At 42.1% G+C, this 26,397-nt stretch overlaps 1 long non-coding RNA gene across 1 annotated transcript; it reads right to left on the bottom strand.

Moving 5' to 3' along the window:
* Positions 1-2,962: 2,962 nt before the first annotated feature.
* On the bottom strand, positions 2,963-26,152 carry LOC140694748 (uncharacterized). Its single transcript, XR_012070365.1, has 7 exons — positions 26,005-26,152; positions 5,660-5,845; positions 5,051-5,107; positions 4,208-4,329; positions 3,711-3,771; positions 3,455-3,552; positions 2,963-3,177 (listed from the first exon to the last, which is right to left on the bottom strand). It is a non-coding gene; the product is annotated as an uncharacterized lncRNA (long non-coding RNA).
* Positions 26,153-26,397: the final 245 nt, after the last annotated feature.

Raw genomic sequence — 26,397 nt, 5'->3', positions numbered from 1 at the left:
ATTCAAACTCAGATCTGAATGCAGAGTCTGATCTTCCCACTCCGAGGGCTGGAAATTCCTTAACACACAGGGTCCCCAGCTCCTCTGCTTTGTTCCTGGCACCAAGCATTTCCCATGGCGATATTCTCCAGTTCTCAGACACAGCGCTCTGTGCAGCCAATAACCTCCATTCGACCTTGATCATCTACCTGTCACGCCCACCAGGCTTCACCAGGCAAGAAAGCTGGCTTTCAAGTGCATACAAAGCCACCCCTGTTTTATCCTGGACTCTTCAGCGGCTTTTCCAGCATAAACACAGCCATGAAAGTGCTCACAGTTTGTACATGATCCACACTACCTCTCTCCATCTCTGTCCCCACCTATACTACTTTGCTATGACCATTTTGAGAATCTTGGAAACAAATTTTTAAAAACAGAAAAGAAAGGATTCTGTAACAAGTACTTAATACTTACAATTTAAATGAGAAGTTACAAAGTGAGTATTTACAAACCGAATCTGCCTTCCAAGGTGTCAGTTTTAACAGTTAAAATATACAACAGCAAAAAATTCTGACTTAAATAATTAACAAAAACATCAACAATAATCTGGAATAAACTCAAAAACAATGCCCATGTTGTACATGGAGGAAGTACAGGACTGTACTGTGGGGTAAAGTAAGAGGTGTGAAAGTAGAGACATCAACATTTTGTATGGAGGAAAGCAGTTTTGTAAAAATGTACGTTCTCCTAAAGATAATTCAAAAGTACTAAAAAATCCCACGACAGCACTTCTTTTTTTTTTTAACTTGAAAAATTATATTAGAATTCTTCAGGAATAATAAAGTCATAATACTAACCAAGAAAATTTGGGATCGAAAAGAGAATCAAAAAATCGCACTGTCAGATATTAAATAAATGTTTACAATATGTAAGATATAGTGCTAGTGTAAGAAAGTAAGATTGATAAAAATAAACCATGAGCTCAAAAAGAGACTCTAGTGTACATAAGTATTCTTTACAGGTGGGATTTCAAGTTAAAAAGCAAAGTAGGAATTCAATAATTGTCTTGGGACAATCAGAGAATCCCCTGGAAAAAACAAATTCTATTCCAGTCATAATGACCGCAAGAAAAATTACAGAATGTGATGTGAATATTAGAAAGTACTAATAACAGCGAATATAATTCTTTGCTCATATTAATTCAACTTCTCTTCACTATAACAAGTACCATCATCATCTCCATCTTAGAGATTAAAAAAACCTACAGAAGAAATTTATACCATTATAAGAAAGTATTTCTAAGAATAATATCAGGAATAAAACCCAAAAAGAAGACATTTACAATCTTAAGATTATTTTGGGCCACAACAAAAATGAACCTACTGAACAAAATGAAAGGCAAAAAATGACAAGGAAAAGCTCTCTGATATATGTTGATGAAGACAAGGGGTTAATGTTCATAATATACATAGAGCTGTCACAAAGCAACAAGAAGCTGCCTCACTTAAATGTGTGCAAAGGACAAAAGAGATCATTCACTTTTTAAAAGTCAGATGGCTAATGAGTGAAAAATGCTCAATACCTCACTGGTCATCAAGTGCAAATTAAAACAATGAAAAAGTACTTTTGCTCATCATATTGGCACATATTTTTAAAAGATATTCTAGCTAGTGTCCATCTTTGAGAGAACAAACTGTGAGCGATCTTTTGGAGGATGACATGTCAATGGATATGTAAACTCTGAAAAACGTGTGTACACACAGGCTGAACTCCACATTTTGGAATCGTTTCATTTAGAAAAATTCAGTTCAAAAAGATGTACTTATCAGAGCATTTACACAGCACTGTTTACAATGGTGAGAAGAAAAGCTGAAGTGAAATCATATCCAGCGATAGAGAATTGGTTACATAAGTTATTCTACATCTTTTCATGCCCCACAGGAGAAGGAATTTCTAGATTCACTTGAAAGGAGCCTGTGATTTATGTAGTTGTCACATCCAAGGACTAAATTTCCAGAAAACTTAACGAAAATAATACTCATACAAGATCACAGGAATGTTTGTATAAGAAGTATGCCAGTCAAACACCCTTTCTGACAGTGGAAAATGGAGAAAACTTAAGTGTCCACCATCAAGACAATGATGCGGTAAATCACGGTGAGCTGTGGGCACTAAAGTTCCGGTGTTTCGGCGTGGTCCAAGGCCTTGTCCACAGTACGCTCCCACGAAAGGTGTCCTTACACAAGAGACCAAACCTGCATATCAGGAAAACCCTCTACTCTATCTGAAAGGACCGGGTGAGTCTGGAGGGAGAGGACGTCTGTGATATATACCTGAGTGAATAAACCGAGCTGCAGAAAACATATAGTATGGCCTTATTTTTCAATAAAGCATATATACACACACATAGACATAGATTTCTCATATACGTGTATGTATGTGTTTATTTATATGACATAGGCATAAAGGTCATGAAATATATACTCCACATTGTCAGCAGTTTTTACTCTCAGGAAAAAAGGGGAAGGGATGTAGGGGACTTTCGGTACCACAACAGATCTCTTTTCAGAATTTCAGTTAAGTATACTTGGAATTTAAAAGTTTATTTAAGTCCAAAGTAAAATGGACGAGGACTCCACAAGACAGAATGCTATACTAGTCATTAAAAATCATGCCAGGGGAGATAGAATATTGTAGAAAAATGTGTAATAAGCCGAATGGAAAATGGAGGTCTCCACACAGTATACAGGCACACATTGCTCACTGGTTTTGATGACAGAGGTAATACACACTGATGAAAAGAAAAGAAAATAGATGTTAATGTGTTAATTATTATCTCTGAGTACTGGCACCAGGATAGATCCTTTTGACCCTTTTTTCAGACATTTATATTAAATACACACTATTTTTCATCTGAAAAATGCATTTTTAGATGTCTAGTACCACACATTGGAAAAAATACATGAGTAGTTACAGAAACAATAACTAGGAGACACCGCAGCACCGTCACACAGTGTAGAAAGGGCAATCCTGAATAACACCACGCAGTTACATAAGGACCCACAAAGTGAGAGCACCCGCTGTAACAGGACGCGGCTCCCTTCCAATTGTCAGTTGTGTCTTCAGGGCTGAGGCATTTCTGAGCACGGCCAGTGTCAGTGCTGGTGTCTGGATGGATGCCACTGGAGGTGAGGGCGCCTGCAAGCCGAGAGGAAGAACAGAAATCATCCTCTGCTTTTTCTGTCTTGTTTCTTTGTTACTTTTAAAGAGAGGCGGAAATAAGATAAACTGGATCTTTCCTACTGAAATTTCAGTAATGAAACCATTTTTAAAGTGATCACAACTTATATTCTGCCTATGACTGTCTTTTCAACAAAGCATCATATTTATAAAATGTTAATTAACTCAGTTAATTAACTCCCTGTTGAAACATTCTAGTAAAGAGCATGAACTGCAGTATGTAAAAGAACCACACCTGCAGTGACTAGCTCAGCTGTCTTGACGGCAGTGCAGTCAGCCCCCACCATCCCGTGGCCCTGAGCTCCTGATGCTGGTAAGAGAGCACGCTGCTGCCTCAGATGGAAAGAAAAGGTGAAAGCATTTTCTGAAATCTACAGCACTGACAAAACATAACTGATAAATCCCAGGCTCCTTTGAGGCTGTCATTTTCCGTTTCTGGCCAACACCCGTCAATGAGCAGAACCACCCCATTCCTGAGTCATGGGACTCACGTGGGCAGCAGTTTTGGAGAAATTTCCAGGTATAGAATGTAAACCAACTATACATAAAACTCTGAAAAAGAAAAGATGCAATAATCTGATTTTGGAAGACACTAAAATATTCTCCTAAGCCTTAGTACTTGGAAAGGCTGGGCTTCTACTAAGCCACTTATTTATTTCACAGCCAATGAGCATCTCCCACAAACCCTGTTTCCCTGTGTCTGCTGGGAGCTTCAGGCACATTGATGTTGTCTATCTTATAAGTCACAAGGCAGAGGCGTGTGTCTCACGCTTGCAACTCTCACACAGGCTCAACTCCTAGCCTCACTGTATGAACTTGGCCCCATTTTCTCACCTGTTTATTTGGTATCTGTTCTTCTGTAAGCTGCCTGAAATGCTTATTGAAACAAGTCAGAAGAATGAGTGGGTAGAGAAATGGACAGATGGACAGGTGAGAGATGGGCAGAAAAACAGAGAGTCTCCAAGAGAAGGGGAGCAATCAAAATTACCTATGCAAAACCCTCTTCTAGTCAGGGAAGGAAACCACCACGGAGAAGTGTGAAGAGGCAGGTTGCTTAGGACTGTTTCCTGGATTCCATGAAAAGTCACACCAAGAGATGAGAGGGTAGAACTATAAATAATAAAAGAAAAAATTCATGCATGTTTGAAAAATATATCTACATTATGTACTTTCTAAAGAATAGAGTCAAATCAGCAAGGCCCAATAACACAATCCTTGGGTATTTACAGAAGTGAGAATCCCATCTCCAATCTGCAAGGCATCCCTTTGGAGCACTGAGAGTCTACACGGTGCGGTCATAAAGCCATCACCACAAAAGCGATGCTATCCTGCACTTACGAGGAAAGAGCAGCTGTGCTCGGTCTGCCTACACATGTCTTTTACACCCCTCAGCACCTCTACGGGGGAGGGACGCCTAGCGAGCCCCATCTCTGCAGGACAGAAAACAAGTCCAAGAGAGGCTAAGCCGACCTATCAATTCTCCATCTCACAGGACTTGTCACTCCAGACCAGGACTCGAACTCGGACCCACGTTTGTAACCACAGTACTACCGTATTTTATGTGCTTTTTGTGTGTATAATACATTTGTTTCTGGCATGAAAGGGTATTTAATAAATGATCGGTTGTCTTGTCTATCTCATTAGCTCACAATCTTTATATTTTTGAATTGTACTCTTCCCATGGAGAAAGGAACGGAAAGAGCGGGGATCAGAATGAGGTGGGGCTCCATTCTTTATCTGTTGCCTCATCTCATCGAAGTCCCCAAACAAGGAGATAGAGCAAATGTTCTCATCATCATTTAAAGAGAGGGCTCCAGTGATGGTGACTTACTCAACTCCAAAACCAAGTCTGGGGGAAGGGCACATGCAGCAAAGAGAGCAGTATCACCTGTAGGAAGGCAAAAAGAGCTCAGGGGATGGCTCAATGGGTCAGCCTGATTTAATTTCAATCGATAATACAATAACACACTCTAAAAAATCTAGCATGCAATGGATTTGCTCTTTCTTGACATCTAGCAAGTTTCCACATCTCACATGTAACATTATCATGAACTAGTGAAAGGAAGAGTCCACAGACAAGGAAAATCAATGCCACAGGCAGGCTGAAACACAGGCTGGAGGAAAGGAAGGGAAAGGGCATAGTTAAGAAGAGGCGAAATTCTGGGAAAAAGACATCATCACAAGGAATCTCAAGCATCATCCAGCAATCATATAATCATTCTTTCAAGGGAGAGTTACTTAGGTCCTATTTTGTGCAACATTGTACAGTGGGCGAAGCAAGAGCACAGCGTCCATGGTGGCAGCAAGTTGCGGAGCTCCAATACACTTCTGATCCCGGTACCTTGCACACTTGTCCTCAGTATAAAGGCAAAATATATAGTAAAATAATCCAATGTAAACTCTATGCAATGCTGAAAAAAATTAAAGAATACCTAAATACCTGGACAGACACACCACGCACATTCCTGAATCAAATGACAGCATTCTTGGGATGGCAGTGCTCCCCAGAGCGATCCATATATTCAACGTGGACTCGATCACAATCCCAGTGGGTTCCTCTGCAGAAACTGACTATCTGCTGCTACAATTCATATGAGAATTCGAGGATCTCAGTAACCAAACCGTACTTGAAATAGAAGAAGAGTTTGAGAGGACTTGTAATTCTCAATTTCAAACCTTACAACTGTATCTCCAGGTGAGATTAGAGGCCATTTTTAAGTTATAATTGTGTTTATCCTTATTTTCTAAATTCTGTACAATGAATATACCTGTTAGAATAAGAAATTTAAAAAGTAAAGTATCTTTTAAAACATGCAAACCGATTCATTCATTGGGAAGAAAATATTTTGACTATAAAGAAGTAAACAAATATCTAGTGAAAAAGGACTATTTAAAAACAGGAGTGAATTTACATTTTTTGTAAACTGGAAACTGAAAAGCACAAACACATCAAGTTTCTAGGGAGAGTGTTGCAACATATTAATTGTTATTTCCAAAATTCTAATTGAACAATGAAAACTCAAGAAAGAGAAAATCTTGATTGACAGCCAACTGCAAACACATGGAGAGCAAAGGCCTAGAAATCACAGTTCCTTTAACTCTACTACTAACTCAATAGGAGAGGAAATTCCTCACAGAGGGGACAGTGGAATCCCATGCATAAGACAGGATACACAGTACAAACTGCACTAGAATTGGGGGTGATTTCCATAGAAGAATTCTAAAGTTACAACATTGCTGAAAAACTATAAAAACACTGACAGACAGATTAAAACACACAGTCATATATATTATATAGAAACATATGAAGTCTGCTCCCATGTTGCATAGAAATACAAACATATTTGTTCATTTATGGGCACTGATTACTTTATCCCAAGTAGAATATTTCAACTAAAATAGATAATCAATAATACACTCCTCTTGTCAAAACTAGTTGATAAGTTACTCTGCTATGTATGCATAATGTGTCTAAGACAGATTTAAAATTAGTGAAAAAGATTTTTGTATGGTTTCTTGAACCCTTCTCAAAACACCAAGCTTAATTTTAAAATAAATCTGAGCAGTATTTCTATATGATCTTTTCCCTTGTGAAATGAACAACACAGTCTGTTGTCAAAATTCTTTCCTTACAATGATTCACGAGCACCGTATACTCACAAAACTGCTGGACAGCAAGGCACTATCCAGACACTGTGACAAATCAAATGAAACACAAGGAAGACAGTGACCCTATTCTGCAGGGCTTATAATCTGTTCCAACACCGGGTTTTTATTTGATTTGTTTGATTGGTTAGAAAAATAAAATCACTCAAGTACATTCTTCTTTGAGCATTATGTAAATCATGACTCTCTTTTTAGTGTCATGAGCAGGAAAGACTTGAGTATGAATTGATTAGAACAACTAGGCACAATCATCACTGGAGCCTGTGTAATAAATAAGTACATGAGATCTAAAATAAACCTACACAGATCTCTGCAAGGAAAATGAAGAGGTGAGTTCCCCAATGAGAAAACAAACAATCAAGAAATCAAAAAAGGAAAACTTTTTCATTAATGATTCCAGGCAGTAGTGGAGCATGGTGGTGAAGATCACAAATGCTGGGGACAAACATGAGGGTCTGAAATCCCACAGCACTGGGTAGCTGTGACACTGATATTTCAGTGAAATTTTCTGCACCTCAGTCTCCTATCCATAGACTGGGGACAACCACAGCACCCATCTCCTAGAACGGTCTTAAGAATTAAGTTATTTTTTATATAAAAGTTTAAATAAAATACCTCAGATTTTAAATATTACCCCAAAAGCTCAAGGAACAAAGAAAACAGTGATAAATTGGAGTTCATCAAATGTTAAAAATTTGCTTCAAAGGACACCATCCAGAAGGTGAAAAAACAACAGAGAGGAGAAAATTTTTTCAAATTATTTATCTGATTAAGTATTTGTATCTTCAAATAAAAGAAAAAACTCCTACAACTCAACAAGAAAAAGAGAACTCAATTAAAATGTGTATAAAGTATCTGAAAATGTATTTTTCAAAGAAAATATACAAATGGCCAATAAGCACAATCAAACGATGTTCAATATCATTAGCTGTAAAAGAAATCAAGTCAAAACCACTAGGAGAAACCGCTTCACACTTACTACAATAGGTTATATTTAAAAAAAGGTGTAACAAGCACTAATGAAGACACAGAGGAAGCGGAGCGCGCAGCCCTTGCTGGTGAGGATGTAACACAGCGTGGCCACTTTAGAAAACAGCCTGGCAGGTCCTCAGAGAGTTGAACATTTGGTTTATGAATGACCCAGCATTTCTGCTCTCTGGTCACACAAGTAAGAGAACTGAAAACAAATGTCCACATAAAAATTCCTACAGGAGTATTCACGGCGCCATTACTCTTCACAAACAAAAAGCAGAAACAACACAAACGACTATCACCTGATGAATGGGTAAACAGTAGGGCCCAGATATACAGTAGAATATAATTCAGCAATAGCAAAGCATAGAGTACTGACCCAGGCCACAACCTGGAAAAACATTGAAAAAGTTACTCAGTGTGAAAGAAGTCAGTCACAATAGACAGTTCCATTTACATGAAATAACTTGTTTTACATGAAATGTCCAGCACAGGCAAATCCATAGAGAGAGAACAATGGCTGCCTGGGGCTGGGGGAGGATGAGGAAGATGGGAATGACTGCTTGTGCATACAGGGCTTCCTGTTGGGGGATGAAAATATTCTAAGATTGACTGCGATGCACAATTCTGGGCTTTGAGTAAAAACCGCTGCACATTTTAATGGGTGAATTGTATTAAAACTGTTAAGGACAAAAGCACCTAGGGCCAGAACCTTCAAATAGTAAATGCAAATTGCTAACTTTTATTACAGGAAGAAGAAACTGCCCTCAGCATGAAAGCAGGAGATCGGCAAATATGGGTTAACAGAATTGGACAAGAGCATTTCACTTGAAAGAGTTGCTGAGTGTACACGAAATATGCAGAAATAGGAAAATCAGCTTGACATCACGAAGAAGCATTCTGCTTCAAATGCAGATCAAGGATTCGGCAAGCCCAGCTGCTAGAAATAACCAGAGAAGAAACCTGGTTCTTACAACAAGCACCAGCGCCAACAAGGAAATGGTGGTGAGGAAAGCAGGCAGCCAAAAATCTGGAACAGTTTGCTACAAATAATTTCTCCACTGAAAATTCAAAAATAAAATGAAAGTGATGCAATGCTGAGCTGGCCTCACGTTAAAGGGCTTCCTCTGCTGCTCGACAGTTCTGTAACCCCGAATGAGAGACTCAGGAGAATCAGCATGGCTCCTGGCAGTCCCCAAGTGACTGCCCACCAGCACGTTTACCACCATCACATCTGCCAGGGTTGTATTGCAGAGAAGAGACCAATTTCTAAAAGGCACAGGAAATGTTTACCAGGGAAGAAAAGGCTGCTGTCAGTCCTGGGACAGAGGCAGTGTGAGCAGAGGCCAGAAGGCTGCAGGTGAACTGGAGCAGACCTGGGGCAGGAAGGGACCACGGAAGAGCAGATCTCAATTTTCTACTCTCTCTCCCTCGGGTAGGAGAGATAAAGCCTGCATCCTTCTCACCTGGAACTGTGGGTTCTGGCTGGCAGAAGTCTTACGTACAGGGAATGAATACTCAAGACTCTGTGGAAAAAGTCATGAAAGAGAGAGGGCGTAGGGACCCAACTCCACGAGCCTCTCAAATGATCCCATATTTATTGTGTATAATCAAAGGAAAACGTCATTAACAGTTGTGTGATAGTAAGCAGGAACTTGGGGAAAGAAGGATGAGACAGAGATTGTAGAATCCACCATGAGTACAAAGGCTTAGTGTATCTTTAGGTAAGTCACGGGGTGAGGGGAATAAGATACATTCTTTAGACATGTGAATTACAAAGCAGACCACCAGACCAGCTAGGTCCTTGCTTGGGGGATAATAGAGTATCTAACTGCACACAAGCCCAGCCTTTATAGCTGTGGGCCTGGGTCATTGCTTTGCGATGAGCAGAGTGCTATCTAAAACATCATCTACGCAAGCAAAGCATTATCTCTGCTTTTTAAGGCAAGGAGACAGGAGTGAGGATGCACAGGCACTTGCTTGCAAAGCAGTTACTAAGCATACGCTTTCTTCTTAAATTTGACAGGCGGCTGGGGTCTGTTACAATTTGTTAACCCAATCATGGGCTCCCACATGGAACCATTATGGAGGACACCCTAAGGTGACAAATCCTGGCTCTAGGTCTTTTCCTGCCAGCTTCAGCCACTCTAGCAGAGTCTAGGCACATTCCTGAATAATGATCATACAGAACCACCCACACTGTTAACTCCTGGTGCTTGAAACTTAATTTTAGCTCTACACAACTTAACGTAGAAAAGTTTCAGAAATAAAAGATATTATATTTACTTTATATCTCATCATAGGACTGATTTTTCTGATTGCTCTAAGCTGCTTCTTCTTGGTAAAGCACCTAATTCTGCAGGTGAATTCAGTACTTTCTTTGGGCATAACTAGCCAGTTTGGGCTCGCTAACTTCTATTGGTCAAATACCGATACACTTAATTGATTTCATTGTTCATCAATTTCAGCTGGGAGCAGAGGGAGTGTCACTCTGTTCCTCAGCCCAACCTCAACTCTTTATCATCAGCAACTCAGGACTCCGGAAACCCAAAAAAGCTTTTGTTTCCCTTCTACAGTTTCAACAAACCCAACAGGATACATAAGCCTGGAGAAAGAATTCAACACAAATGTTAAAACAAAACTCAATAAACCTGAAGCAACTCCATCTCCGAATCATGATACACAATGACATGAGATTAAGTGTGTCAGGCCCAAAGCATGGGTGAGCCTGACCACCTGATTTCTATTCTTCAAAGGAAGGAAAGTTTTCCTATTTTTTATTATCACTCTGTCATTGTTTCTGATTAAGCCAAAAACTAGTGTATGAAATAATTAAGCATTGAAATAACAGATTTTTGTTGTATCAATTACAGAAGGCATTCAGAGGTGTTAGGAAAAACCACCTCTGTAAAAAATGCAAAATTTCTTCCACTGTGAAGAACACGTATACAAAATGCAACAGAGAATTCAAGCTCTTGTGGAGAGGAGCAAAAGCCACAGAATCAAAGCAAAGTCATTACTATGAGTCAACTCAAAATTCACTGGACAATCATGTTCAATGCATTCAATGAAATTTAAAGGCATACTGCAAACCATACACTTAATGATCTGCAGGCTAGAGGAAGAATTTCTCTCTTTAACAGACAAGAGTAATCAATAGGGTGCCCCACCAAACAAGGACCAAAGAACAATCAGGTTTTTAACAGTTATGATAAATCAGCATTTTCTAAAGATCAAAATCCAGAAATTTTAAACATTCATTCACACCACAATGAAACAAGCACTTAAAAAAAAAAAAAGAAAATAAGCACATAGAACATGTACATAGATCAATGAGAATTTCTTGAGACGCTGGAAGAAACAGGCTATAGTCTTTTACTTGAGAAATAAAACTACTTTTAAAGATAAATGCTAAAACACATTTCATCATTCATGTTGCCTTGAAAAATCTGAGGCACTTGTATCTGATTAGAAAAGCAATTCTGAGTAATAGTGTGTTACAATTCAGAGCCAGTTTGCTTTAGAAGAAAAGAGAAAAGAAAAGCTACTGTTTCTCATATACTGCAAAAAGTGTGAAGTGTCTCCCTGCCTCTTTCTCCTCCCGTTTTCTAAGCTCATGCTTCCCAACCCTTCTGAAACAAGTATGAGAACCTCTTATTCCCGCCAATATGCCAAATGACAAAAGAAAATCAATTTATTTGTGTAAGTATATGCTTAAACCTTGAACTGGAAGAGAAAGATATCAGAAGTCTATATGGAACTTATTTCTACATTCCTGAAATCACACACACAAACGTTCACACAGACACAGACACAGACACATACCCCCTGGATTACTGGGCACTTCACAAACTTAGGATTTCCATCTTCTAGAAGATAACTTTGTAGTTAGTTTAAAATACAAAACTGTCAGCTTTGGAAAGCCTTGATCACCTGCTAAACCATCCAAATATCAAAGAGACCCAATTAGCCTTCTCGGTAGAATGTAATTTCCCATGATGGCAAAACATACCCTAAAAAGTCCTGGATCTAAGTCTCGTGTTTATCACTAGCTATGATCGTTTTTAAGCACATTAACAGATTCAGAAATGTATGTCTCAACAGCATTTATTCTTATTGAAATAGTATACGTGTTCATTTGCCTATACAGAGACCAGGTCCCATCATGGAGTTTAAGAGCTATTTTGTGTATTGCAATATTTATTTTTAAGTGCAGAAAAGGAGGGTGGGTATTACTCAGTTGTAGAGCACCTGCATAGCATGCACAATGTCCTGGCTTCAGTCCCCAGTACCTCAAAAAAAAATAAATAAAATAAGGGCATATTTAAAAATGAGTAAAGTTATAAAAAAATGCAGACTAAAAACCACTGCAATCTAGGAGACACAATTACAATAAAAAAAAACAAGAGTTTCTGTCAATTATTGGCTATTTGCCAATCGCAGAGACAACCAGAAATCACACCTGATAACCATCACGTGTGATTCTCAGCAACCCTACTAAGTAGACACGGATGAGAAACCAGGCTCTGCAGATGAGGAGACGGAGCTCAGAGGAGCCGGGGACGCTGACCGTCCTGCTTCCCGTGACACCACATCAGCCCAGGGCAAGCGCTGACGGAGCTGCAATGAGGGGACACCCAGCTGCATGGAACCTTGGGGCACTGGGGAGTCCCAGAAAACACTAAAAACTGTTCAGTGAAAAACCAGCTCAAATATAATACACTGTGCCACATTCTTTAAACAGGGAACATGAGTGAGACCTTTTTGATGCCTCCGTGTCCTTTCTGCCATCGTCAGTTACTTGACCTCACAGCGTGACCAGTGATGAACTGGACCCCATATGAAGCGCACTCAGATGGCAGAGCATTTGAAGCTGGTTTATGAAGTTTGTAAGACTCTGTCTGTGCCTCACACAGGCGGTCATCCATCACTTCTCACCGGTGTGGACGTACCACCTGAAATCACTCCTTTCTGCTTTTTAAAATCCCTTCATCTACTCCAGACTTTTCAACAGCAAAGAAGCAGCTAAACCACAGACAGTGGACAGCTTTTCACCAAATTTCTTGAACAGCCCATCGGACTACCTGGAAGCCCTTTACTTTTATTAAACCCACTTCCAGGTACTTCATCATTTTCGGATTGGTGGACTTGGCCTCTGACTGAGCTACTCAGAGAGCTCCCAGCCTCACATCCGTGAGAGGACCCTGCTGTTGGGAGAAATCAGTGAGAAAGGCGTACATCCCCCAGTCATGTCTGCATGGTTAGAAGTGCCACAACGTGCTAAAAATTTATACCATCATTACCCCTGGGCTCCCATGGACTGGTTTCACATTAACCAAACTCATGAGACACTGATGCAAGAAAACCAGAAATTTAACTTATTAATGTAACAGAAGATGTGAAACTATGAACCAGACTGCAATATCAGAGTTCAACCATGAGTATATGTTCTCCTCCACGGCCCAAACATGGGCAGGCAGTCACATGGCAAGTGTGGACAGAAGCAGAGCAGGAAGGATTTCTAGATGAATTCAATGGACTAAATTTCTGTTATACCAACAGATCTGCTGCCTGGAAAACAATTAATTCTAATCACGGTGCACTCTTCGTGGACAGTTGCCGAGACACGACTGTGAGCACCTGTGTAACTCTCCTTTCCCTGTCCTTTCTGGGCTAATTGATGCACAGACGTACAGAAATCGAGGGATGCAGATACATCTAAACACCCAAAGCCCATTCTGGGAGCCACAATACCATACAGCCAGGGTTAAAATACTTGCTCTGCCACTTACTAGTTCTGTGACCTTGGTCAACTTACCCTCTGTGTGCCTCAATTTCCACACTGTAAAACTGGGATAACAATCAAACCTTCCTTACTCGCTTGTTGAGAAGATTGAAGGATTCATTTCTGTAAAACGCTCAGAAAAGAATGTAGCACATTTTGGGTGCTCAACAAATGTCAAATTAATATTACAGTGGTTTACAAGTCTCCTTCCTAATCATCTTCTGTGTTTCCTGGCTAGACTAATACCCAAAGGATATTCTTATTTCTCCTTTTATAAACTCATGGGATGCACCCTTCTGTTCCATCCCACCACCTGTTTAAACTGATGGAAGGGATACCTCCTCCCCACTCCTCTGGGCCATGCAGAGTGCTACTCCCTTCACAGCCCTGACGCCTGGCCCACAGCTAGCCCTCCTCACATTAACAGATTGAGTTGTGATTCCAGGGAGACAAGCAGGGCATGTGAAACCCTTCCTTTCCCTCCAGTGTTGACTACCCTAGGGAAGCACCCTGGATGCTCAGCTGCATTGCAGAACAGCCCTGTGCATGATGGGGCACATTCTCTCAAGGGAAGGCTTGCTGTGGCCCAGAGATACCTGGGACAGGGTGAGTCTCTACTTCTGGGACACAGTATCATGACACTCATTTATCCACAGCCCTGAAGTTCATGGAGAACGTGGCTTCATCAGTAACAAAGAAGACATTTATCACCTGCCTACTCTTGTGTCATCTCTCAGTTGGCTGCTGGAGACAACATGTGTATAAGTATTGGTTCCCCTTAGGCCCCAACATATATGAAGTAACAAAAATTTCTGTGGCTTAACGTTGGTCCAGGGCGACTGTGTAACAGTTCTGACTCTGCTGATGCTAAATTATGGGTGTAGGAATTATGGAACCTCCTCAAATATCTTTCATCATAAAATCAGCTTTTCTTATTTTCTTGTTTCTTTGTAATTACCAAAGACTATAAAATGATGGCTGCACACAAAACAGCAGCTAAAGTTTATGAGCTCTCTTGACATACCCACTGTGGTAAACATGTTACATAATTACTAATTCTCACAATTCTACAAAGCAGATATGAGTGTCCCCTTCTCACAGACGAGGGGAAAACTCAGAACGAGCTGACTCAGGATCACGTGGTTCAGTGTCAGCACGTGCAGGCAAACCCAAGTCAAGAAACTACACCCCATCATATATGTACCAAATCAACTCCCACCAATTAACACACAGCAGCGGGGTCAATACTCAGGGAACTCAACACACTTTTCAGCTTTATGGTGCTCCAGAGGCAGCTTCTAGCTGTTTTAAAATATCCCGGCTCACTGGTTTCTAACACTAGAAGAAAAGCCCGATTTTGCCATTGTTTGCACAGCAAGTCTGAAATGTTCACAGCGAGATAAAAGAATAAAACTATGATATAAGCAGAAAAAATTTTCCAGGTAGAAAGACATAATGGACGTTGTGCTATTCTGAAGCATTAAGCAAAGGAATCAAAATAAAATCACATTGTTTAAGCCTTATTTTACAAACAGAAAAATTAAGACTGTAAAAAGTTGCAACAGCGCCACCTATGGCTAAAAAGATCTTCCAGGTTGCCGGGAAACATGCAACACAAAAATTGACTGTAAGATGAGAAACGAGAATCAGATAACTAGAAGCTTATGTAGCATATACTGCACTTTGCTTCGGGGGGATGGAGGGGTATTCAGTATTTAATCTGATATTGCTAATACTCCTAAATATAAACAAAAGACATAGGCTCATGGAAGCTCATCTTAGAAGAGGAAAGAATCCAGTCCAGCCACTTCATTTTACACCAGGGGAGACTGAGACCTGAGATCTGTCCTCCTGGCAATCAGCAGCATAGCTCTCCTAGGTCTCATGTCTTGCACTGTAGTAAAAACCAACAGAACTGTACTACGCCTATATTCATAAAAGTCACGTCTGTATTTTTCCAACAGTAGGTAATCTAAGTATCTTGCAAAATACTTCTCAAAGAGCCAGGAAATCATAGAAGGGTATTGAAATACAAAAACATTTATTTACATATTAAAACAGCATGAGCTTTATTCTCTCTATTAAAAAAGTGACATGGCAAATCAAAATTTTGAAATTTTAAAACCTGAAAAGAGTGCAGAAAAAAATCAAAATTTTCTTTAGTCACAAAAGAGAGGAGCTTATTCCCTGATAATAATCAATGTGGATTTTTCTAAACTTAATGGTTCTGGTCAGAATCCCGAGAAATTAAATGTCTGATGGATGGTTACACGGCAACATGAATTCTGAGCTGTAACAATACACATTCTGTGTAAATAATCTTCAAGGTCGTCTGCTTAAGGCAATTTAAGTAGTCCCTGTCTCACTAGAATGACACAGATTTCATTAAAGCTTCATACTGCACTTAAAAAAAAACAATCCTAGTTACTTTAAGCCATAATAATGTATATCATATATATACATATTGAATACGCATCAGAAATAAGCTACCCTTTTTAGTATTCAGAGTTGATACTTCTAAACTATCAGTCACTGTGACAGCACATTTTTATTAAGCACCTCTACGGTGCTTTGTATACAAGGCGTCCAGCTCTCACAGTCAGACAAGGTAAACCATATTACTCAAATTTCACAAATGACGAAATATACTTAAGCCATGTAAACAACTAAGATATTCATCATCAGGAAAGAAAAGAGTAAGGATTTTACTTACAATACTCACTGACAAAGTTTTCTTTCATACTAAGACTACATAAAACAAATTCAGTGTTTGGAAATTTTTCAGTAAATAAGCACCACTAGAAAAAACAAGTAACATCATTAGCAACAGTTGGACTTTCAAAGACCACTTCTCTCTTGCACAATAATTATTTTAAATGTTTTGTTTTGAGTTCTCACAAAGCACTAAATTAAAAAAATATTACCTTTAAAGTCATTACCTGAGAATAAAACATTTGTGAAAATGTACAATTTTAATTTATGCCACTCTGCCTCTCATTCTCACTGGTGTCTCTCCTTTGAAGACCTCATCAGGCTGAGATAGCTAAAATCGGTCATTTATGGGCTCACAGGAGTTCGGGAAAACACTCAACGGGAAGCTGATTAGAGGAGCAATTGAGAATTCATCCTGTGCAGCCTGGATTCCAGCATCGAGCTAGCCACCGCCAGCTGCGTGTGATTTGGGGCAAGCTGACCCATCTCTCAATCCCTCAGCTACAAAAAAGGAGACACTGATACCTACAATCAAACACTTGCTATGAAGTAAAACATGAGCAAAGCATTTTAGCCTCAGTTAGGCGTCCACTCACAGCGAGTTTGCTCATTATGATGATGAGGATGGCTGTTAACAAATTAAGCACGACCAAACAGGAGAAATCACCTTAAAGGAGAAACATTCTAAGTCCATGAGCATTTCCTTTTGGATGGACTGCAGAATATTCTATAGATTTTTTTTAATAAACCAAATTTTGTCCATTAATTGTAGATTTACAGGTTCATGGACAAGTCTCCAGAAAAATAATTAGAGGCCTCTAACCTCTGAAAATTAAGATGTAAATTTTAAAAAAAATCAGGGAAGAGATTATACCTCATTTGGGAGAGTATGTACTTAGCATGCATGAGGCCCTCAGTTCAGTCCCCAGTAACTCCATCTAAAAACTTTGTTTTCTAAGAAATAGAGAATTAAAGCAAAAGGATGGAGGAATACGGAAATTTTTAGAGACTCATCTCAGATTTAAGATGGGGAAGAAACCATCCAATTCTCAGAAGAAATCTTGAGGACTATGTAAACAGTTCTGAGATGTCTAGTCTTTTAACATTATTCATGAAATCATATTACCAAGTCTTAAAACTACCTGATAACCCACAGTGGTGATACTGATCATAACAGCTACCATCACGTATCGAGCTCCGGCTAGGACTGCTCTGTTCTGACATCTCTGCCCCTAAGGCCTCACCAGGGGGAGAGCACTAAATTCGGTCATTTATGAGCATCTCGTGTAAGTCCTCCATTTGTGCTTCTCACACTCCCCTCACCAGCTCCTCTGAGGGAAGCACTGTTATCATCTTCCCCACCCGCAGATAAGGCCACTGAGGCACAGACACTAAACCCGTTCCAGGCCACATTGGAATTAAAGGACGTCTGTATTTCTGCTGTTTTGCTTTTGACAAAGGAATCTGACATATCATTTCAAAGCAGACTGTTAAATAATCAAGTCTGTCAGGTCTTCACCTCAAAGAGCAGATAACTATAAATTCCTGTTGTAGGATGAGGCTGCCGCCACAAACTGACTCAGCTTGAAATTAATATCCAAGATGAAGCAGCGGATACACGTAAATATTCACGATTGTCAAGTCTGCCCACGGGTCTGGGCCCTTCACTGCCTGAAAGGGGGTGAAATCCCCACCCGTGTCTGGGAGGGAAGCGCGGCTCTTCCCGGGCTCACCCAGGCTTCATAGGCTATTTACCCCCACAGACTAGCCTCAACGGTTAAAAGCTTTCAAGATTTTTACACCAGGCAAAACTGAAAGACATTTCTGCAGATGGAGCAATTTCTCAGGCTTAAATTTATTTGCCTACACTCAGCCAGAGGGAGAAAAGAAACAGGACTCTACAAAGTCTCTGACCCTCACCACTCACAGGAGTAGAATGACCACAGCAGAAGATGGCCCTTCACATTGCAGGATGTGAACAAAATAAAGATGCCCCAACAACAGGCACTCCCAGACACAGCGCTCAGCAGTCTTCTGCACAATCACGGTTGTGCAGCCCTCAACACCTTCTATTTCCAGAACACTTCATCAGCCCAAAAGAATCCCCCTATCACTAGCATTCACCCCGTAATCCCCCTCCACCCAGCCCCTTCCAACCATCACCTGCTCTCTGCCTCTGCATGTGCCTTTTCTGGGCTTTTCAGATCACTGAAATCAACAATATGTGGCCGTTTGTGTCTGCTTCCTTTCAATTAACATGCTGTTAGCAAGGCTTGTATATTTTGAAGTGGCATCAGCATCTCTTTATTTATTTATTTTTTTTGGAAACGTTAAAGATTATTAGAAGGTGGTAAGTACTATCAAAAAGAGTAGAATGGAGCATAAGTGATTGGGTTTCAAAGGGAAAAGTGTGCGTTGAACAGTCAGGGTGGACTTCCCAAAACAGGTGGCATTTTTCATTTTCCTCTTTTTTTTTTCTTTTTTATTCACTCTTACGTGTGAATAATGTTCCACTACATGGAGATACTACATTCTGTTCATCCATTCAGCAGGTATGTATGGACGAGGTCCAGAAGAATGAGTGTAAGGGATGACTAGCATGGATGGCATTTAAGCAAAGGGCAAAATGTGCTTTCAAAAAAAAGCCAACAAACAGAGGCACAAGGAAATTCAGTGCGTTTCTGAGCAAAGTGCTTGCTTGCTTCGGCAGGACTACCGTGCAGGGCTGGGGCGGATATTGGCAGGAATCACGGTGAGGGAGTCACCTGAGAAGACACCCCACTGCAAGCAGCTCAGCCAATCCTCCTCCCTCATCCTGTATTGTTAGAGCAATGTTTCTAGGTTACTCTTATTTCAATTAATAGCATTTAACTGCACGTCTGATCATCACCATCAGACCACATTACCTCCAAGTCACAGAAAATCATTCACTGACCGGAGCAGCACCAGGACATAATGGTGATGGATTAGGGAGTCCTGCAGCATTCCAGCCTGCAGGCACAAACCCCACATGTGCCCTGGTGATGTCCAGAAAATAAAATGCATGGAAATATCTCACTGCTGGAAAACGACATCTGCCCTCAAATTGCCCGAAAATCATCCTGGCAAAGCACTACTCAACCTTCTCAGTACAAAAAAAAAAAAAGCTAAGAAGGCAAATTTAGGCTCTTCCATTGAAAACCAGCAACCATCACTGCCAGTATCTGAGTTGGAATGCTCCTGACTTTGAAAACCACTGCGCAGTTACTTTTCAAACGTGAAACTTATATATATATATACCACGTAGATGATATTGCAGTAGGATTTTTCTTTTCAAAATTTCCAGTTGCAACATTAGCACAAGAAAGTTTATGTTTAGGCTTTAAAAAAATCAATTATCCTCCATTTTCTTAATTTTGAACTTATTATTATTTTATAAATGGAGCTATGGTGCGTATTTAAAACCTTTTGATTTCTGAAAACAAGACCTTTATGACCTCACTATTTCAGAGCAAACTTTAACGATTCTTTGAGAGGTGGGGCCTGGGGTGCTCACTAACAGCTCTTTAAATACTGACAAGGATGTGCTATTAAGTAATGCAAAGGCTCTAACTCCACATTAGCTCAGAAAGCAAAGAAACTACACCAAAGACTTCCTTAAATATTTTATATATTCCTATTCTTTTGAATATTAAAGCTCTTAAAACATATGATTTTTTTTGAAAAAGACAACAGCTGTAATAATTTTCCTCTCACCAAGAAAGCAATCTTTATCAGGAATAAAAACCCCTATGGAAATCGAAATGACAGGACGTTTCTAACTAAGTGAACATCCAGATCTGAACACAAACATAAATCCTATCAGATCTCACTCGAAGGAGCTCTACAAAGGCCTGGGCAACCCTGGAGATTAGCTCTTTTGTTCCAAATGTTGGCTGAGCTAAGATCATCACACTAGGCAGGGAAGGAGAGAAGAGGAATGTCCACCTGGCAGCCTCCATCAGTTTTCTTCCAGCAACAAGGTGCCTCTAGGGCAGCCCCGCTAACAAGTCCCCCATAAGGAAAGCCGGCATCCACACTGCCCCTGCCGTCCCCAAGTAGCCCCGAAGCCCATATCCCAGCCTGTGAATGGTCTTCAAATGATCCCCCAGTTGGTGGCACCCTCCACCTCTTTCCCGCTACACACACACACAAAACCACGACAGCCTTCCCAAAGCACAAATTTGATTACATCAACCCCACTTCAAACAGTTCAGAGGCTCCCTGGTAGAGTTCTAGCCCCACCCCAGACCCTGCTCGCCCAGCCTCATCTCAGTACATAGGTCCCCAGTGACCTCAGGAGCCCCCTGACCTGCTCCTACTTCCCACTTGCCTCCAGGTTCATTTTGACTGTTTCCCAAGGAAGCCTTCCCTCCCTCCAACCTCCACAATTTGTTCCTCTCTTCCTAGAACATTCTAGGCTAAGTCAACTTCTGACAATGCTAAGCTCTCAAGAAGCAAATACATTTTGCTTATTTATGTGGCTACACTCTCTCTCCCCTAGACTCACTGAAGTGCACGTGTTATGAATAAATGAATGACGGGTTGGATCTCAAAGGGACAGACATACCTGCTCTCGCCCGTCCCGACCCTTTTGTCTGTAGTATATCAGAAGCAAAACCTGAAGTACCTTTCCTGAGGGTCACTTCTGTTGACACCCTTCACTGCCTACTGTGTCAGTTCTAGTAAAACTCAACTTCTTCCAAAGCCCTACACCCCGGACTCTCTCCAGTGTCCTACCCAGCAGGGGCTCCCTCCACCCTGGACCGCACAGGGCACTCTCCCCGGGTCCCCACGCCAAAAGCCTCCAGGCCTCTGCCCGGGCTGCACCTGCGACCTGAGCCACATTCTTGACTCCTTCTCTTGGCTGACACTTACTCTGTCCTCACAACTGAATGTACAGCCCATTTCTTTCAGGAAGTCCTCTCTGATAATGTCCTTTAGGTCTTGACTGGGCTCTATCTATAGCAGCAGTACATGGTGACCAACTGGGTGTTTGCCCGCTCCTTTGAGACCACGAACACTTGGGAACCACGTGGGAAGGAGTGAGAGATTACAAGACAGGTGGGGGAAGCAAAAAGCAGAAATCACAGCCCAAGTCCCAAATTCAAGGATACTTTCTCAGAAAAAAGTATAAACTATTTCACACGTGTGCAATTTGGCTACTATTTTTGTGGCTTGGGGACAGCAAGAACTTGGTGTTCTAGCCCAAAACCCAGGTTACATGCAAAGAAATGTATATATTCTTATCCAAATGAAACCAGAGCTGCTCAACAACAGTTTTCAGTTAGAACTGAAAGGAAATTTGATAAAGGCAATCTCTCTCTCTCTCTTCTTTCTTTTCTGGAATCATATAATTTTAGAAGTATTTGCGTGACTAACAGACGTCTACAGCCCGTGATTCTGCACTGAAGTGTTTGGGGCTGAGGAAGCCCAGATTACATTCACTCTGTAAATGCAATCACACCAACACACTGATAGGTGCCGTGAGTGGTGGAGCTGATGTTCCAAAGCAGGCAACATTATTCTGTAAGAGAACTCTAAATAGAAAGTAAGAAATGCAATGTCCTGTACTCAATTTCATTTGCTATATGGGCCATTAACTGATAGTATATTTTGACTAATGAAACCCAAAAATAAATTGTCAACGTCGATTTTCTTCATCTGACCGTTTTATGCTAACATCGGATATTAAACTCTCACTCCATATGGAAAGCTCAGGCCTATGCTGCAGCACAGATACATCCCGAGGAAGAAAGCCGACCAAGGGAGAACTGGAGAGTTTCCCTTCAGAAGCTGCAAAGTCTGGTTTTGCACCTGTACACCATTTGCAACCACGTCATCATCAAAGGAGTTAGACGTTACCTCTCTGGGGCGAAAATCACTGCGTGCTTCAGAACCATCAAAGAATGCTGAGCTTTGTGAACCAGTCCAGTGGCGCTTAAATCATACTTTTTCTGAAAGGCTCCAAAACTGACCCACTTCACCATTCCAGGTATAACAGGGAAGTACTGGAAACAGTAGAGAGAACATGCCCTTGAATTCTGACAAGGCCCTGCTTGAATCCTGCTACATCATTTACTAGTCACTAAATGGACCAATTCTTTAACCCCTCTGAGAAGGCTTCCCAATCCCCAAAAGGGGGCTGTCAGCGCCCACCTGGGAGGCATGGATGTGAATGCAACACGCAAGTAGGGCGGCCGACTGGTACCTGACATGGGGCCTGGCTAGTTTCCCTCGGCTGCCCTTTTCCCCCTTTAAACTTGCACTGTTCCCCCGGTAACGATCAAGCCCCCGGAACAGACTGCCCGTATCTTCTGTGTATCCCTGGATACATGCCTTACCCTTAGGAGACCAGAAAAACAACTGCCTCCTCCCAAGTCACTAACAATGTTCTTAAGAGTCTGGGTATTTTTAACTCTATTTTTCAGGGAGACTATTCCAGAATTTTGCAAGCACCATTCTCCAGGTTGGCTCCCCTCCCAGTGCCCATCCCTTCTCACCTCAGATCCTCTGTCTGACTGCCTTCTGTTCATGGGAAAGCGAGTCCGGTAAGGTGGGGCTCCCTAGACCTCCTTCCCTCCCTCACAGGTGATTGTGACTAACTTCTCCCCATTCCTCACTGCAACTCTAGCATCTGAGGAGTCTACCCTCCCGTACCCTGCAGACTCTGCACCTTCCCAAGACGCACTCGTGGCCACGACCCTCCCTTCAGATTTCTTCCTGGCTGGCCCTGCCCAGCCCCTGGCCCCTTAAGGATAACTGGCATTGCTTTGAAAATGGCAAACGCCACTGACTGACACACCAAAGCTGTATGGTCTGGGCTTTCCTCCAACCAAGACACAGCCCTGCCCCCCCTCAGCCTCAGTCTGCAGCTCTCGAGATGATCTAATTCACATGCAAGGCTGTGAACACCAGCTAAGAATGACGACTCCCAACGTGTATCTCTAGTCCGGCTCCTTCACCTGAGCCACAGGCTCATCGACCCGAGTGCCTCTTTGAAGTCCTAATTTGGATGACAAATGGCATCTTAAAAATGCCTCATGTCCACCATTTACTCTAGAATTCCATTCCTGGCAGGTATCTCCCAGACTCCCCATTTTAGTAACAGCCCCAGCACCCACCGAGGTGTCTGAGGTCACATTCAATTTCCACTCTTCCCTCCCCCAGGCCCTGCCCTGGAATCAGTCCTGTTATTTCCATCAATAAGCCCATCTCAACTGTAGTTCTGTAGGGACCATGGCCGGAAACACACAAGCTCACAGCATGGTTCACTAATAGTCCTCCGTAGGGTGCTCCCTGGAGGGGGAGGCATCTCCTGCCGCTGTTCACCTCAGAAGGCAGTGGATCCTCACACAGGATGTCCAGGAGAAGGGACTCAAGGTTCTCCCATGGTCTGAGCTTTGAAGGGCCCAAGGTCTGGGGGAGCTCCTAATTAGCAGACACACTTGCCAATGAGCAGATGAGGATGGGGGAATCCACACAAGGCTGTTATCACTTCAACTCATGGGCTCTCAGGAGCCACGGGAAAGGCCTGTGTCCAGTGTACAGCCCAGCCATCACAGATCCCAGCCTGCATTTGCCAACCCGGACAGCCTAGACTCCATCTACTTGCGACACTTACTTCTGTTCTGTTCCCCACCCAGAATGTGATGGACTCATTCAGATATTCTGGCCTGTCTCAAGTGAGACAAATTCAGTGAAAAGTGAAGTGTCCACATTTGGACCAGAGCATGAAAGGAGAAACAAGGCCTCATGGTCAGCATGATGGTGGTGGCCACACCCTTCCACCGGGTGAGATGAACCATGGTGAGGGTGAGAATCCAGGGTCCTAGGTCGGCCAAATCATCTTCCTTCACGGTTGTCTGGGGTGTTGGAGACTGACTACCACAAACTAACGACACGGCTGTCAGTGGTGGATGTCAGCTGCAACAGAAACGGATTCAACTCTTTACTGCCAACATGGGTTAAAAGTAAAGGCCGGGGCAGGGAGGTCTGCACGGCTGCTGAGGCAAACCACAGACCCAGCTCTGAATGCCCACTGGCTGGAGCAGAGAGGAAGCTACGGCCCTTTTAGCTGTCCCTGTGTCCAACAGATCCAGGTGAGCCAGCTACTTAGGAGAAGGTCATGTTGTCCTGATACCCAGAAAAACCAGCCTCGTAAAGGGAACAAATAGTGTCATGGATTTTAGACCCAATTCTGCCCCTTTATGAAGGCAAAGTAAAGTAAATGGCACGGGGAAGTTGAATGCAAAAAAAAAAAAATTAAAGAACCAAACGGTGACCGCTTCCTCCAACAGCGTCCCCTGTAGCTGTCACCTCCGTGGCGGCCACTTCCTCACCAGTGACCGCCGGCCAGGAAGCGCCGTCATGCACGTCACACAGCGACAGCCAGGAACCGCGTGCCGAGCACGTTTGTGTAAAAGCAGGAATCGAGCAAAATGCTGCAGAGTTTGACCTTACAAGTTTAAATACTCCATGAAAAGAATCCCTGAGCACCCGACAAAATCAATTCGCATCTTACTTCTTCAAAACAATCAAACAAATTTAATAAGGGTGCATTTGTCACCAAATAAAAGGAGGACCAAACATGTTCCTCAAAAGCAAGGATTTCAACAGGTATAAAACACCAGTGGGTGATGAGCTAACAAAGCAAATATTCCAAAAAATTAGAAAATAAAAAATGACTAAGATAATAGATGGATCAAAACAGCTGTTAAGTTGTTGCTTTTTAAAGTGATGGAGACTGTACGGAGGGCAATCTGGCTATTTCCAATGCAGGGTGTGCACAGCCCACATTTTCAGAAGCAACAACATGCTCACTGGGCAGTACAAGTGAAAAAGGAGTAAAGAAAAAGGAAAAGAGGAACAAGAGAAAATTAGAATCACACAAGAATAAAAATGATTTTGACTGCATGTACAAGAATTTATGTGAGTGTGTGAGGCCAGGGACACGGGGATGGTGAGGCCCAACCTCATCTCCTGCTCAAGGGAAAGCAGGGGCCTGAGGGGAGCGGCGCTGCCGGGGGACCACAACGTGTTCAGCTCCCCTAACCAAAATTCGACCTACAAGCGTCTAGGCAGCTTTTGAGCTACAAATTGTTGTCGCATTTCAGTCTGGACCGTTTTACTCACTTCCACCAAGAGTAGCAGGAGAGAATGAGGCTCTGCTCCTGCACCAAAGCATTGTTTAAAAAATTAATGACTGTGGAATAGTAAAAGAAACAATGGAGTAAAAGTGACTGGAGGAGAATGTGCTTGACCCTAGCTCACTGGCCGCGTTATCTCAATGACGTTCAGATGCTGGCTGAGCCCTTATGGTACCACGATAGACAGACCCACAAGGAGGCAGGTTCAATGCGCTGAAGCACTGTGGGCTAAGTACACATCCGGCTACTCCGCCAAGTCCCAAGGGCAGACTTCAAAAGGCAAAAACAAGCTGGCATTCTCTGGTGGGTCTGCAGACTCAGAGACAATCATTTGTTGAGCAAAAATGTCACCAGTGCCTCCTATGACAAAAGAAGTGGCACTGGCGTGGGGGCTGGGGCAGGGCTCCAGGCTTCCACTGCTCACTCACCACTCTGTCCAGGGGGAGAAGGTGGTCCCTGCTTAGGTTTCGCTGATGCACCTACCTTGACTAATGTCTGGGGCCTCAGCAGGAGTTGACAGGTGAGGTGAACAGAGCCAGACTCTGTGTAGCACGGTGCTGGGAGCTATGCCCTCAGCAGTGCCCAGGCTCCTAAACATGTCAACTCATCTCCAAGAAGCAGATGGGGAGTGCGAGCATGTTGATCACAGGGCCCTGTGAGGACAAGTACAGATCATGGCCACGACATGCCTCTCCTCTTCCTTAAGCCATAGAGGTTTTTCCGGGGAGGAACAGAAAATTCATCCAGAGCCTGTTAGGTGGGCTCTCGCAGGTGGGACTAGTGTCCCCTGTGCTTCTCACTCACAGGGCTGGTCTAGACATTCTTTTTATTAATTCTCTAGCATATTCTCCTCCAACTTACCAACAACCAGAAAGT

This window comes from Vicugna pacos, unplaced genomic scaffold (genome assembly GCF_048564905.1).
Source record: "Vicugna pacos unplaced genomic scaffold, VicPac4 scaffold_103, whole genome shotgun sequence".
Classification (NCBI taxonomy): domain Eukaryota; kingdom Metazoa; phylum Chordata; class Mammalia; order Artiodactyla; family Camelidae; genus Vicugna; species Vicugna pacos.
The sequence above is the reverse complement of the archived record's forward strand: the minus strand, read 5'-3'. Positions and strand labels throughout refer to the sequence as shown.